Below are 16,271 nucleotides of genomic sequence, written 5' to 3'. Positions count from 1 at the left end.
GCGTGTTTCGCGATCTCCCTCCGGTCGGGCGGCTCATTATGTTAAACAGTGCAGTTTTTAAAGCGCCGTAGCTCTCCTTTATGTGCCTTGGCCTTCATTTGCTGAAATGCTTCAAGTTCACAGTGCTCAAGTAATTTTGGAAACGGGATGTAATTACAAAGGTTTCTTATGCTTACCAACAGCTTTTTTGAACCAGTGTAATTATCATTACTTGTGGATACTGTAAATTGAATATCCCCTCCCTAATTACATTAAACTCAAGGGTTGGCTGCTTAAGCAGCCAAATAAGAAAAGTTCACCCGTTACTATAAATAGCAAAATTGTTCTCTTAGTTCTGCTGACCTTTAAAGCGAAGTGCTTTACACGATGTTGCCAGGTGTACATTATAAAGATAGCTTGTAATTAGACCTGTAATGAGGAATTCTGTTGGAATGGCTTTCTGAAAAACTTAATTTATTCAGTGTTTTCTAACTGCGTGACAGAATTAAGGTTTCAAGGTGCATCAGGACTTTTAGAAGGGCTGGCCACCGTTTTGCACCTCACCTGTTCTACTGGTGCTTTGTAACTGCCCAGTGCTAATGCCAGAGCTCAAAGGCAGCAGCTGCAGCAACTTAGCCCTGCCTTTTGAAAACAACGTGGGGTCAACAGAATGATTTATCTAGTGATCCAAGGGTTTCTGTGATTAATTAATATTTCTTCTCTCACTCGAGGAGACAGATAATGACTTAATTTGTAGCGGGCAGCAGAACAGAGAGAGGAAGGAGGTGGTTCGTTGCCTGATTTGGGTTTTCTTTGGTTAACAAAGGTAATGTAGTCTTGCTGAAATGTTGTCTCCTGTGATAGAATGATGCAGAGCTTGAGTTAGTGAGTTGATGTGCTTGCCTTGGGTTCAGTCTGTGTCCTGTGACAGCTTCACTAATTCTGTGCATTGTTTTATGAACACTGGAGGCATTTCTCTGAGAAGTTTGATTGGCTTCCACTTACTTGCAGTGACTGAAATTTTTAGTGTATTACTACCAGCTAATATTGACTTTGCTTTTTTCATTCCACTTTAATTAAAACTATACTGTTAATTCCCTGTAGAAGCTTTTTTTGTTAGTTGGGACAACCTATGTTCACAGAGCTCTTCCTGCTGAGTGTCCTTCATGACCTGTCTTATAAACATGCTTTAAAGGACAAATTGAAAAGTGTCTTCAAAAAAGAAAGAAACTTCAACTACAGTGGAATGGTAGAAAATTACAGCTATAGGAAAAGAATAATAAAAAAAACCCCTTAATTTCATACTGTAATACTATAACATTTGAATTGAAATAACTCCTAAGTGATTTTTAATTCAATGTAAGGCTAGAACAAAGGCAAAAAATTATTTGCAACTCAGTCTGCTTTAAATGTGTTGTTAGTCCATCTGCAGCAAGTCTTAGCTAACAGGTTAAACTAATGAAATACCCTGAATAGTTTTATTTCATGTTGAAAAATACATTCATCTTTGATACATTTTTGAGTTTAATTAAGGAGTAATTATTTATCACAGTTCTGGTTTCCAATGTATTCTCTCTTTCTGTATTTATTCTATTCATTATGGGCAAAGCTGCTGTACAGATTGTGATGGTAGTGTATTTCTCTTATACACAAGCATGTGAACATGTGAAGTGAATAGACAGTATTTTACGCAGTAAGTAAGTATATAGAGGGTAAGTAAGTAAGTAGAGGGTACATTATATGTAGCCACTGCTGATAGACACTGCTGATTCTGTCTGATATTTAACAATCCAGATGAAAACCAGAACAGTCTCATGGCTCATGCAATTAGACAGAGATTACGAGTAACATCAGTCCATTAGCACAAGACAAATCTTTTCTCGTAAAAGCAAGAAGTAGATGTTGTAGTAGAGATGTGTAGAGATTAGCTTGAAATCTGAAGGCCTAGACTTAATTTAGTTGTTCCCTGTTACAGAAGCTCAGTGGGTAAAAGCATTTGTCTGTTGTTCAAGCACCAAAGAGTCTGATTCCAGCAGCACCTTGAGCAGGCTATCTGATAGGAAAGAAAATGAGGAAAAGAGAGCAGGGAGAAAAGCAAGACTTTAAAGATTTTTAGATTAAGTTGTTTTTACTTACCCTTTTTGGGAACTTGTACTTACCCTTAAGACTCAAAATCTTGTTGCTTCAGGATGGCACAGCAAAGTGATTTTTAGCTGGCTGTATACTGCTGGAGTGAAGGCAGATCTTCAAACTTGTCCTTTCCCAGGGATTTAAAATACTGATAAAGCTTGTGCATTGAGCTATAGCTAAGCTTTTGATGTATAGTAATGCCTTTTAATAGAGCTTATTGATTATATGTGTGTAATTCATCAACTTCTTTTTTGAATGGTTTATCAGCAAGTATCTAGAAGACGCTGTCTCCTTGAATTTTGGATACAGTCTCAGAAAAAACTCTTTTGAAACTGGGATGCAGTGTTAAAACTGTTGTCTTTGTCCCTCTAATTATAGGTCACTCTTCTGTTTTGAGCTGCTTTCTCTTCTGCTCCAACTTTTGTAGAAGTAAACATAAAATACTCAGTGATAAAGCATGTCCCTGGAAGCAGAGACAGTATATGAACTGGGTGACATTATGAAGTGGCATAATTGTGTTCTCTGTGTTGTTTCCTGTTCAGTTCCTAACAATACCCAATATTTGGGCTGCTTTCTTTTGGCAGCTGAGCACTGAGATGACATTTTGATGGCACTATTTATTGTAACCTCAAGGTCTCACTCCTGAGTGATAATGTTCAGCTCAGAGCCCATCACTGTACATGTGAAGTTAAGGTTATATTTTCCCATTCCCTCTACACTTATCCACACTGAATTTAATTTGCCATTTCATTGTCTAGTCGCTCAATTTCATAAGGTCCTGTGATTCTTAACCACTTGCCCTCATCCTTACTGCCATGAATAAATTTGTATCATCTGCAAATTTGTTTGCTTCAGTGCTCAGCTACCTTTCCAGGTCAGTTACAGGTATGGGAAAAGTAGCAGATTCCAGCACAGATCACTGTGGTACTCCACTGGTAGGCTTCCTCCGCTATGCAGTCTTGACCATTTACCACTAATTTCTGGTTATGTCTCTAAACCAATTCTATTGCTCTGTGGAGACCTCTATTTTGCCATGGGTGCTTAGTTTCTTTAAAAGCCTTTGGTGAAATACTTGCTAAAAGCTTTTTTGAAATCCATGTAGGCTGTGTTGTCTGGATTGCTGGTTTCATATATTTGTTTGAGCTATTCAAAGAAATGGGTTAATTTTGTAAGACTTCACTTAATGAAAACTGAAATTTGATTTTTCTTAGACATGTGCCCACTTAGTCTTTTCATTATTATAGTTTCTATTAACTAGCATATAGATGTCAGGTTTGCAGGTGTCCATTCCCCATGAGCTTCTTGGGAACTTGTATTAGAATTTGGCAGCACATTAGCAACATTGGAAACCTCACGTAGCAAGGCACTGTGGAGAGGGATGATACATTCTCGTTAGTAATTCAGCTATTCTACCTTTTCAGTTTTCACTCTCAGTGAATGCTGTCTGGTGCCAGCCATTTGTTACTTCATGCAGAGAAAGGACTGGGGGGTTTTCATATACTTCTGTAACACCTAGCACAACAGGGTTCCTTGTACCCAGTAACGTAATAGTAGTAATAAATTAAAATCAGATCAGTTGTTAAAAGCTGGGTTTAAAAAATGCAAGTCTTGCTTCTGCTATTATCTGCAAGTTTTAGTAACATACTATTCTGTTTTGCTTTATTTGATTTTGTACATTTTTATTTCCCTTACTGGTGTTTGAGAGAATTATGCAAACTGCTTAAGAACAGGCGAGATTTCTCTTACAGAGAATGGGACTTTTAAAATCCTGAAAACTTATAGAGTTGTCATTTCAGTTAAATAAATCCAAGATGTCATTTGAAACCATGGTACTCTAGAAAGCAAGCAGTATTTTTAATTTGGCAATTTCCTTTTATTAAAAACACATATGGCCTCCATCAGTAATTATCAGTCTTAAATTACATTAGACAAATTTTGGCTTGTGGGCAATAAATATGTGACAGCACCATGTGCGCTTTGTGAGTGAAGCTTTTGTGATGCTTCAGTTTTGGGGAATATTCCTGTGACATTCCTCATTACACAACTCCCATTCAAAGCTGAGCAAACTTACGAATTGTATAAAAAAAGGAGATGTTTGGGGTCACAGTCTATCATTTCTTTAGACAAAGCTGTGTCAATATTTGTATTATATATTCAGATTTTAGGGATTTGGAAATGATTTTTACTCACAATAGGCTGAAATTTTGAATCCTTCAGGTTTCTAAGTTCTTTTAACTCCCTGAAGTGGGGTTCTCACTCCACAAGCCAGAAGAGTATTGCAGGTAAAATGCTTGACAGCAGGTCCTTTTGCTTCTTGAAAGCAAAGTGCAGTAAAGCTCCTCAGGTGTTTGCAGAAGTGTAGCCATGATTTTACTGCAGAGCTCTGCAGAGGAAGGCTCTGTCCCACTCCGTCCATGGAGGCAGAGCAAAAGATTGTCTGTTCTTGTGTTTTTATCTTACAAAAATGGGCTTTGTGGTACTTTATAGAGTCCCACGTGATGTGAAAATTGGCAGCTCTGATCCTCCAACTCCGCTTTGCTCTGTGTTTCACATCCTGTCAGTCCTCAGTGGGAGAAATGACTGATTCTCTTTTTCTTCTGCCGTGGGCGTTCAGGGGCACAAGTTATGATTCATCGCAGACAAGCCACTCAGTCTGATACTCCATCATGCTCGTACTGGAGGAGTGAGAAAAGAGTACCAATGTAACTGGGATTACAGATTTTTTCCAGTTATGCTTAAGGACTTTGCCAGTTATAGGAAGAAACAGTTTCTGTATTGATATGTTTTCCATTTTTCAATATACAAGCAGGAAAGGTGAAGATAGAGCAAAACAGGGCAAAAATCACTGGATAATGAGGTAAAATGAATTATAAATAATACATGGAACTAATATGATGTACTGGAATGGTTAGTCAGGTTAAGATTAAATGAAAATTTACCCATAGAATTGAGAATTGCTTATATAGAATTATACAGAACTGCTTGGTAGTGATTTTGTTCCTGTTCTTTTGTCGATTACTGTGGACAGACCAGGAAACCAAAGTTACTCTCATAATTCTTCGCCACACAAGGAAATACAGTGTAAAAGAACCGCCAAGTTCTGCTCCAACCCCACTTTTTTAATTATAAGTACATGCATTTTAAGAATTTCAGGGTTCAGGACAACTTCCCCACATCCCTCCCCACTGTATTCATAATGTATAGAGAAACTTCAGTGTTTTGCCTTCAGAAAAACCTTGTTGGCAAAATATCTTGGTAGTGTCAGAAACAGGGCAGGGAACAAGTTGAATATCAGCACTCCAATTTGCTTGGACACTGGCAAGATCCAGTTGTCAGAATTGGTATTGAGGAAAAAAATTCTTCATGGGTCTGAATGACAAAAAAATTTGAGGGCTTTCTTCTTAGGTTTTGCTTTTAGTAAGAATCACCTGCTAGGATTACAGAGACAAATTACACCCGTATTAAATCTAGTTCATTACAGGGATTTTGAGCACTGCTCTTCTGGGGACTAACATCTATATAATAATAATTTGGAAAAGTATAGGAGGGAAACTGTTTAACAAGAGTATTTTTGAAGTTTGTTTACAGCATAAAATAGATATAGATATGGAAGAAGACACAAACTACTTTTTAAAAAAAGAACAGCAAAGTGGGAGTTTAAGTAAGGATGATAAGAGGCATTGTGTAGAAGATAGTCTGGTCTTTGGGAGCTTTCTGAGGATATGCCAGTGACAGGCATGAGCTGTACGCTTGTGCATACCAGCAGCTCATGACAGCTGATTTTGTAGTAGCACTGCTTCTTTGTATGTAGCAGGTCTAACATAAGACTATGTATATCCACACATATACTTTTTCACACCTGCCTGGTGTTTCTCTAAGATAACAATGTTGATTTTCAGATTTGGTATCAGACATGATACTTACTGGCCACGAACTGGCCACTTGTACTTCCTTTCTAAGTAGTGCTCTTGGAGTTGCTGTAGGGAATAAGAGACCTCAAGCACAGATAAACTGGGTGACCGTAAAATTATTTCAGTAGGTGAATTAAAATCCAGGTATTTTATGTAGGCACTTTGTTTTGAGTGTTCTTTCAACTCCTTTCAGGGAGGTACAGCTCACAGGCTATGTGCTAGCTAGATTTGCAGCCCAGTGGTTAATTCAGTCAGATGTTTGCTGCCCTTCAGGGCCTGGCTGAAGTCTTTTGGTGATTGGCTTCCTTTTCTCAAGCTCCCACTTCTTCAATGCACAGCAGCAGGCCAGCCTAGCTCACAGCCAGCATGCTTTCTGTTCCAGAAAGGCATTTGGTGAGGAGGGTAACCAAGGCCAAGCTGTGTGAATTATTCTTCAGTCACAGTCTGCTCCCAGCCGCCCTGTTTCCTGGCAGCAAGGGAGCAGGCAGGGACTGCGTTGGGCACAAACCCAGGGTAATGGTCATGCAGAACAGTCATTGTGTACAGGTTTAGTAAATCCAGGTTTTCTGGGAAGTTCTATGCTTTCTGCTATGGCTGTGCACTTGCAGTCCGGCTGACTGTCCCAGGATCGACCCTATCTGGCTGGGCCTTTAGAGCCTGCAGACAGTGCTGCCCCTGTTGTGGTGTGGAGTTGAATCTTGCTGTAGTGGCTGACGTGGCTTGACGGGTTTGTTGCCAAATGTACCATCGTTTCACTGGTGACACTGAGAATAATTTCTAAACTTCACTGGTGTAGGCACTACCTCCTTAAAATGTAGACTGGGAGAACAACTAGGAGATTCCTCCTTTTTGCCTGTTTATTTTAGGTCTTAATAGACTTAAGTATTTCAGGACTCTGTAGTAAAATAAATGCCTGAGGGAGCCTGAAATGTTCACACATAACTAGGGCTGGCAGGAGAACAAGAATTCAGTGTCATGAAAAATTTAGCAGGCTTGGCATTCGTCTTGATGAGGAACTAAACACAGTTCTTCAGAGACTGTAATGAAAAAAAGAGGGAGAACAAGTTGCTCTGCTATTAGCTGTGGGCTCATTAGCTGGAGCACTCATCTGGAAGGTAGGAGACCCAGACTTAATCCTCTGGCCTGAATCAAGCAAAACATTCAAGTGTCTTTTCTCTGGTTAATTGCTGTCTTTGCCCATTTGTCTCTCTCACGTGGACCAAAAGTTGAGGTAACTATCTGAGGTGCCTCTCCAGTAGCAGGTGGGAATAAAGGTAGTTCTAGGTATCTTTTCATGTTGAAGAGTCTGGAGTTGCTATTGGTGAGTGGTTGTGGGATAGTCCATAAAGAACTGCCCAACTGTATCTACTTAGACCATTGTTTTGTAAACATGTCTTGAGTTTGCTTTCGTCAAAAATAAGCAATGACATTACCAGTATTACCTGTGTCTTTATGTTATTTCATGTACATGTCCCAAAATGCTGTAAATAGTTTCTAAGTATATTTTAGTATGCCAGTGGTTTTACAGTAAATGGCATAATTATTTAACTAGTGCTACATTCAACACTCCCACATGTTCTTGTCTTGATAATTTTTAGTGGAATTTTAGTAGAATAAATTAATTAATTTTTAACAGAAAAAGTGTCTGAAACCTTTTACTTGTGATGTGAGGCAAAAAAAAAGTGTCCATTAATGTGTATGGAAATAAAAGAGCAAGCAGAGGTAAGATGGAAGCAGAGGTAGAGGTCTCCTTGGCTGTAAAAAGGAAGGTTGAGACGTTTGGAAGCCTTGTCTCTAGAAGGTCATAGATGTAGGTGGCTCTGCCTTGACTTTACATATGTTGTGCAGCTTTCGGAGAGTTGTTGCCCGCCCTATTCACAGCATTCCGTTCTTAGCCTTTGCAGGGCATAGGAGGCACGCAAGATAAAAATACAGTATTTTGGAAGAAAAAGAGGAGAGAACATGCATTTCTGCCCTCAAACTGGGATCCTGGTAGGAGATGCCTGAAGCAAGAAGATAATTTGGTTCACTCTGTCCAGCAACTTTACATTCAGCTAGCATGAAAGCTCCTCCTTCAAAGCCTGTTTTTTTGTTTTGTTTTGTTTTTATGGATAACATCAATGAAGACTAATTTGAGCTGGGGTGGGAGGGAAAGAGCTGAGTGCAGTTTAATCCAATAGATTCCATGAAAACAGACTGTAACCATAAAAACGTCAAATAAAGCAGTTGTGTTGTATATTATTGTTTATAATGAATTGTTTTCTGCTTTTTCTGCTAATCAGGCATTTTCATAAGTGTATTTTCCTTCCAAATGGATATGTTGTTATTCCCATGGAGCAGCTGTGGTAACATATTGTACTTGCATGTTAGGATTTTTTCTTTCAAATGGAATGATGTATGAGTCATTTATGCCTAAAACATAGTAAAACTTATTATACCATCGTTCATACCACATCTTCTGAAATAAATAGATCCAAAAAGACACTTACAATGAAAGTTGGATTCCTGAGAGTTTGCATGGCCTGATGAATGTTATGGGCTGATGCATCACTTTTATTCAGAAGAAATTTGTGTATGGTTCTTAATATTGCTGCCTGCTCACCTCAGCACACATCATCTTAACATCAGTGTGGCAGAGGGGATTGTATTAAACTGCATTGATTAACAACCTCCTCTATTTCACAGGATCTGACTTTGAAGTATCCTGTGATTTGTTTTCTACTCGTGGATGTAAAAATCCTGACCAAGAATGGATTTAGCAGGCTGTAACTACTTCAGAAACAAATAATGAATGGTAACTGCATCAAAAAAACATGTAATGAATGACTGTTTGGACCACTACCATGCCTCAAAGATAAATAACAAATACAAGCAACACCCAAAAAGAGAAACCATCTCAGATAACTGAGGAAGAGAGCTAAGACTATTCCTTTGTCTTTATCTCTTCATGTAGAAACCATGACATTTCGAGTGTAGGAGGCTAAATTAAGTACCATGCAGTAACAGCAGCTGCATCAGAAAACTGCATGTGTGCTAGGCGTTAACATGCCAAAGGACAAAATTAATGAAATGTGGGTAAACGTGACTTCAGTTCTGTGTTTCAGTTTTTCTCAGTGCTTATGAATTACATTTTAAAAGATCTGCTCCTTTTGGAACAAGTATGTTTATCTTTTAAATGTTCCTACATAATCTCTTCCTTACATAGTGCTACATAATCAAGCATCTTATAAAAGTAGTTACTTTGTGTTGATATGAATGCAGACGAAGTCAAACCATTAGTTGACTTTTTCAGGGGCCATTCTTATAATTGGTTGCATTACATCTTTTTATAAAAGAGGCACTGTGTGAATACAAATGTAATCTTGGCCAAGAACCTGTTAAAAACTGTCTTTTTCAGAGGGGAAAGAAAACAAGTAGAGTAAGAAATTTGTTCATGTATTTTCTTATCAGTAAGTACTTTGATAGATGTTTTGGCAGTAGAGATTTATGAAGGTTGATGTGAGGGAGTGGATAATCTTGGAAAGCACGTGCTATAAAGTATATGGAGAATTTTAGTTTTACAGGGCAGGGCTTCCAGACCAATTTCTTTAAGGGCTTTCTGTGTAGTAATTGGTTTTTATCTGACAGGTTTTACAGGTATGAAGGGGGGGGCATCTTGAAAGTAGAATGCTTCAACATTAATAATTTTTCAGGAACTCGGAGACTTACACAGCTTCTGCTTGCAACCCTACTGTTCAGCTGAAGAGCAGTTGTTTCAGAGTTCACAAAGCACTCAAATGAGAATTTCCTTTCATCTCTTTACAAAGAGATGGATAATAACCTCTGCCTGTCAGCAGATATGGATGGCCCAGCTGGCATTTCCCTTGTCCTTGGACAAAGGCCCAAGGATTCTGGAAGCAGCTTAGTAAAGAAGGTTTGTTACCCTTGGCTCCAGTCAGGCGTAAACAAGTATTTTCTCTATTTTGGAATTTTCTTTATATGTATTTTGGCCCAATCTTTTGGACCTTTTCTGTTTTCATTGAGATGAAACCTCTTCGCAGTAATCGGTGTGGTTTACTTTACTTTCATTTTTACTACTCTGAAGTGGTCAAATTGGCAAAGAAATAAAGATTATGTTACTACTGCTGGATTTTAAAGCTAACATTTAATGAAACTTTACTAGAACCCCCTTTTGTTCATTAGCTCATAACTTTATGAAGAACACTTTTGGAGTGAAATTTTCCATGTTTAGTCTGAGGCCAAAGGGCGTTTTTTTACCTCCATTCAGGATTTTGTGACCTACCTAAGCTAATGTGAGGGGTTTGTATATTTTTTAAAGAAATGTTAAGTCTGTATTCTTCTGAACTCAAACAGATAACTAACCCTATTTGAAATTTATGGTTTTAAATTGTATGTATAGCTAGAGCACTACCCAGTCCTGCCAAATGTAAACACAGATAAAATGTTAAAAAATTAAAACCCACCAAATAGAGGGTTTATATAACTAGTAAAAAAATATTCTGTTTTAGATAGCAATAATTTCTTACGGTGCAAGAGTGAGTAAAAATACACAACTTTGTAGTGCTTCACAAAATTTTCTCACCAGTTAAAACATTATTGTTTATATATTTGGGTTTTCTGTTTAATGCTGAATTTTCAGAGACACCTAAATAAGGAGTCCAACTTTCTCTCCATTCTCAGAAGTCTACAGTTTTTATTGTTCTTGGTTTTCTAAGTCACCCCTCTGTGAGACTTGGCTTTGTCAAAAATCTGGCCCTAAAATGCCACCTCTGGCCCATTTCAACGCTGCTACCTTAGCAGCTTTGGTAGCGAGCTGACTTCGGTGATCATGCAGTGGGTTTTCATTTAAGCTTTTCATCTTCCTGCCTGTGGTGGTCTATTTGTTTCTAAGGTAGAAACATTTTCTCCACATGGGCAAAGCTGATAAGTTCTCTTCCAGCAGAGAAATAAATTACATACTAGATGTAATGAGACATCAATGTCCAGTAAATGTCCTGTTGCTTGCAAGAGCGGTACTGTGTGAGACAACAGTCAATAATTTTCTGGTAATTCTCTAATTCCTCCCCTCCCCAAAATTCCTTTGTTAAAGAGTTACATTTAATGTAGCAGAAAAAAGCCCTAGCAAGGAACAAAACTTGAAAGTGCAGCAGGAAGAGAAGGGCGTTTGAAAATGAAGCAACAAAGAGCTAACAAAAATACCTACTCAGTTGTGTTACCTTCAGGCATATGAACCCTATGAAGTTCAAGGCTTCTTCACTGGTTAGGTGAGTTTGATGTTTTGTTGTCAGGACTTCTTTCTCCTTTCTCTTTGCTAAATGCACGTTTTTTGAGCATTGCATAGTTATTTAGTTTTATGGGAAATTTTATTGGGAAAACGCAGGGTGCAGCAGCATGATGTTTTAGTTCACATGGAAGGCTCTGGCAGTAGCACTGCTCATTCTGATGGCTGCCTGACAGCATCCTGGGCCTTGCAGAGCTGTGCTGGGAGGCACAGGGAGCTCATGGGGGCACATGCCAGTGTCTGCCAGCTTTTAATCAGAAGCTGGTGAAGATGGCAACAGTCATTGCATCCTTCCTCCTCCTCCTCTTTTGCAATGTTGCGGCCCTGATCTTTTGAAATAGGTGGTGTTCCTAAAATGCACATGCAAATGTGGATGTAAATAACCACACTAAACAAACTAATTGTTTAGAGTGTGGTGATAATAACACCAAGGTCGCAGGTCCGTACAGGCCACTGACTTAAGAGTTGGACTCGATAATTCTTGTGGGTTCCTTCCAACTCAGAATACTCTATGTGATTCTGTATTAAATCACATATTGAGAAATAAAATTATTTTTGTAGTTAAGTTTGATAGAACACTTTTTCTCTAGTTTGTTGTTCTTTGTTCACATTATCAAAATCTCTAAATTGCTGTATTTCATTCTAAGAAAATAAGTCATATTCTGTGATCTGCAAGCATAGGCAATTCAATGTCATTAAGAGCATCTCTGGATGCTTTCCTTCAAAGATGTGGTTCCTTTTATAGTGGACTGCAAGGCAGTGGCCACGCTGGTAGCAAAAGTAGGCAAAACTGGTATCCATGCATTGCTTTGACTGCTTTTCTCATAGAGGATCTCATAGAATTAAGAAAAACAAATTTAGTCAGTTAGTATTTGGTTTCATTCATCTCTTGACTGCTGCTTATAGAGGTGGGAGGAATGAGGGTTGGAAATTACCTGATTCTAAAAAGTGAATGATTTGTGAATCATTCTTAGAAGATTTATTTCATCTTGAAGAAGCCTCTCTCCCACTCCCTTCCAAAAAAACCTTCAAGTTGTCTTGTGCTCTTCAAGATGCATTTCCTGTCTTATTCCAAAAAGACTTTTTCTACCTGCCCTAATTTAGCCCAAAGCAACTTTGAAACTACAAAGTGCATCGACTGCCACAGAGTCATGCTGGAAGAATGATGAACCAGATATGACATGGCTCAATCCATTTCACCTCTAATAATAAAAAGTCATGGATAAGAAGAACAAAGATGCATTTCTTCAAAGGTTACTTTTTTAGGTGATTACTCTTTACGAATTGCCATCTGAAAGAATATCAGTATCCAGAAAAATTACAGTCTTTTACAAAGGTCAGGATTGAGAGTGAAAACTTCGTAATCTCTTCAGCCTCATCACTGAGTGAATATAAGACACACAGAGGCTGAGTGTAGCTATCCCTCATACATCGATTATAGTATATGCCAGCAGCTGCGTTTTTAATGCTTGGTCCCATTTCTGGAAATGCAGGGAAAAAAACAACTGGAGAGTTTTTTTCTCCTGATTTTAGCTTGTGTATGTGATGTGTTTATAGTTTGGGGTGATTTTTGAGAAGGACTGACTTCTTTCTACAGCACTGTGTGTTGCTTAGTTTGTTTTGCGTGTGAGTTGAAGAATAGGGAGTAGAGAGAATGACTGGCTGCACATCCTCACTACTCAAGAGATCTCTGCTGCCCTTTCCCATCCTCATGTACTGGTCAGTGAGGCAGCAAGCCCAGGCAGATGTGCACAGCCATTGAGGGCTGTGACTGATGCAGAAGCCATTGGCCATAAACGATTTGCATTGCATTGATAATGCAGCTGTGCAGATGTGCCTGCATGTAGAGAGACCGTGCACCTCTGTAATTTGGCACCAACTCAGTGGCTGGGGTCTGTGTGTGAGTCACGCAAGTCAAGATGGGGACCCCAGGAGCTTCCCTGCCTGCACAGTTGAAGTGCTCTGTGGCCTTGGACACCTTCTAGCCACGATGCTTCGGCTGCTGTGTGCTTGCTGCCAAGCCTTGCAAGTTGGTTGCAAGTGGTACTTGGCTTGACCAAAACTGTGACTGTGTGACTTGTACAGCTGAGTTGGTGGCTGAGCTGGTGTCGTCTTGTTCCGACTGTGCTTATGAGACTCCCATCACAAGGCTGAGGACCCTGAATCCCAGCAGATTCTAATGGAGAGGTGACATTTTCATGTGAGAACTTTTGCATCTCAAATGGAGATAGGAGTTCATTGAAATATTTTGCAATCTGGCATTGATTTCAGCTTGCTTCTGTCGAAAACCGCACCCCCAACTCACCAAAGAAGAAGAATGTTTTTCTAAAAATGTGGAGACCTATCACTTAAAATGATTTTCTGAAGATTTTCACTCTTCTGGAAATAGCTCTCTGTTCCCCTTCCAATATTTTGCATACCCACTTTTCATTAATATTGGGGGAAATAAAGTGCAAGATTCAGTTGAGTCGAGCAGAATAGCTTCTGAAAAGTAAAACCTGGATACTAGAGGTGCTTGAGGTTTTAGTTCAGCTTATGAACTTTCTGCCTAGATGAGTGGATCATTGCTCTGCACCTGTCTCTGAAGCTATAAGGTAATTCTTTTTGAAAATAATAACAGTAAAAAATAATTTAAAAAGGTAAGAAGAGCAATGCACTTTGGTTAGGATACTTTGTCTGTTAAGACTTAGATTTTGCAATTTCGTTACAGACAAAAACTCCCATTTAAAGTGAAGATGAACAGTGCCTGAACTCAGGATTGAAGAAGGAGCTGTTGTGGTCATTCAGTCTGACCCCTGAAAGAACAGGGCACTCCTTTTCATTTAGCAATCTGCTGAGCAGCAGCTGTTAACTTTCTGAAAAAATCAAAATGCTTCAAAACACAAAGTGTTTGCTTCAGAAATGAGTGTCAGTTCTAATGCATAACCATTTTTCTCAAGAAATCTCTCTCTTTTTCAGAAGATAATTACCAGCTTTATATTACAGACTGTGGTTATTATACTACGCTTCCAAAAGGGGAAAAAAATTACAATATTTCAGGGCAGTATTTCTCTTGCTTTCTAATGGATTACTTTGGTTTTTCAAATCAATGTCCTTTGATTATAGTCTTATAAAGTTTCAGCTTTCACAGTCTACAGAATTAGTTACAACTTTGTGAGTTAAAATACATGTCAGGATAATGCATCTGTTTTGTTTAGAAGTACTAAATTTCCAAGGAAATCTAGGGAAACTAGATGTCATTTGTGTTTAAGGTTTGCATTTGACATACAGTCACAGTTCATCAGCACTCAGAAGAATTTGAAATTTCAAAAGTACACCTCCCAGTTCACGGGTAAAAAGGTCATTATCCATTTTGTGTACAAATAAAGCAAAACAAAAACAGTTAAATAGAGAACCCACAGTAGACAGTAAACATTGTTTTTATGCATTTGAAAGATATTTTTGAAAGAATTCTTGGTACATAGTTCTTCTTGCTGCAGTGTTTTTCACTATAGATGGATTTATACACTCTTATTTATATATGTGTATGTATTTGAAAGACTGTCTATGCATGTATTTCCTTGGGGAGATCTTTCTTCACAGTAGCTACAAAGGTAGACTATGGTATAAGCAGATAAAAAGAACTGTGTTGGTAATGAATAATTGTTCTTTGTGTGCTATACCACAGCACTTTTTGGTAGTTCCATTTGCATGTAGAGTATTAATTAAGAGATAACTGTCACTGCAGGTTGACTGCAGAAGGCTGCAGGATCCAGCAGAGAGATAAATGCCAGTGCCAAGTCATACAGGTTGGAGAGCATACAGGGAGTCCATAATAAAAAATGAGTTTACAATTGAAACTCACTAATGACTAACTTAATGCATTATATGCAGAGACGAAGAGGTCCAAAATCTGGTCATTAAGGGTTGTACATACGAAGTGTGGGGTTTGGGGTTTTTTTTATGAGGCTTTTTTGGGTCAATTTACATGTGATACATTGGAAATTGAAATTTTGATGTGATCAGTAAATTTGTTAGGAGGGTATAGGTGCCCTTCTTAACAAGAGTGTGTTACAGCTTTCAGCACACTGGGAAGTCCTAGAACAGATTGCAAAGAGTCATCTCAGCTTGATTCAGAAGGCCTGTAAGTGTCCTTCATGTTAGAAAGTGTTTTGGTTTCTAATTAACTGAGCCAGAAGACGTGTTATTTCTGACCTCCAAAAAGCACTGATCTTATCCCAGTTAAGATCACTTAAACTGTTTTATTAAAAAAAAAATAGACAACCTGTCCTTTCCTGTTGTGAGGAGCAAAGTACAAAATGGATATATATAGCTACTGTTAGTGAGCCATTATATGTATAACATATTTTTCCACAGTATGGGGTATGTTTTGGGGTTTATATGACATAATAGTGCATTTAATATAACATGAAATCTTCATTTCCATGAACTCACCAACAAAAATCCCATTAATTTCAGTAAAGAAAAGAGCTATCTACCTTGCAATTTGTAATTTAATAGCGTTTTCTTATTGACAGTCGGTAAGTACTCCTTACCACTAACTTCAAAATAAGACTCTCCTTCTGTGTCTTTGAGATGCAGACACGGGATTTTTTTCCTTCAGTCTCAGTGACATGGGCTGCCAAGACTATGAAAAGAAAAATGCACTGTTCTGCCATAGTTACACAGCCTAAACAGAACTGTCTGCTCTTGCATTGCCTTAGCAGCCATCAGAAGTTGTACATAAGTTAGGCATAGGATTTATGCAACCTGATTGAGATTAAAATAATGGCCCTTCAAATTTTTATAGTGAAATTACTTATTCAAGGTATGTAACTCACAATGCATCTTATGGAAGTAAATTGGTTATGGCAGGTTTTGAGAGACAGTCTAGGTATGCGAACAAAAGTTCTGCATTGAAGAAATCCATGAAACAACAAAAGCTTTACATGTTTTCAAGATCATGTTTTAGTTCAGGAAAGTTTTTGTTG

The 16,271-nt window shown here is 38.4% G+C and overlaps 1 protein-coding gene across 15 annotated transcripts in view; it reads left to right on the top strand.

The window, feature by feature from the left end:
- Window positions 1-16,271, top strand: part of TENM3 (teneurin transmembrane protein 3) — a 418,913-nt gene that overhangs the window by 221,343 nt on the left and 181,299 nt on the right. Inside the window, exon 2 of one of the 15 annotated variants that reach the window (XM_051790407.1) lies at window positions 711-805. The exons of 13 other annotated variants lie outside the window; for them this stretch is intronic. The gene's annotated coding sequence lies outside the window, so the exon portion shown is untranslated. Of the gene's footprint in view, window positions 1-3; window positions 806-16,271 lie in introns of those variants that run through there. One more of the 15 variants, XM_051790405.1, reaches the window with a different exon arrangement.

This window comes from Manacus candei, unplaced genomic scaffold (assembly GCF_025592945.1).
Source record: "Manacus candei isolate 608988 ecotype Guabito, Panama unplaced genomic scaffold, ASM2559294v1 h1tg000028l, whole genome shotgun sequence".
Taxonomy (NCBI): domain Eukaryota; kingdom Metazoa; phylum Chordata; class Aves; order Passeriformes; family Pipridae; genus Manacus; species Manacus candei.
The sequence above is the reverse complement of the archived record's forward strand: the minus strand, read 5'-3'. Positions and strand labels throughout refer to the sequence as shown.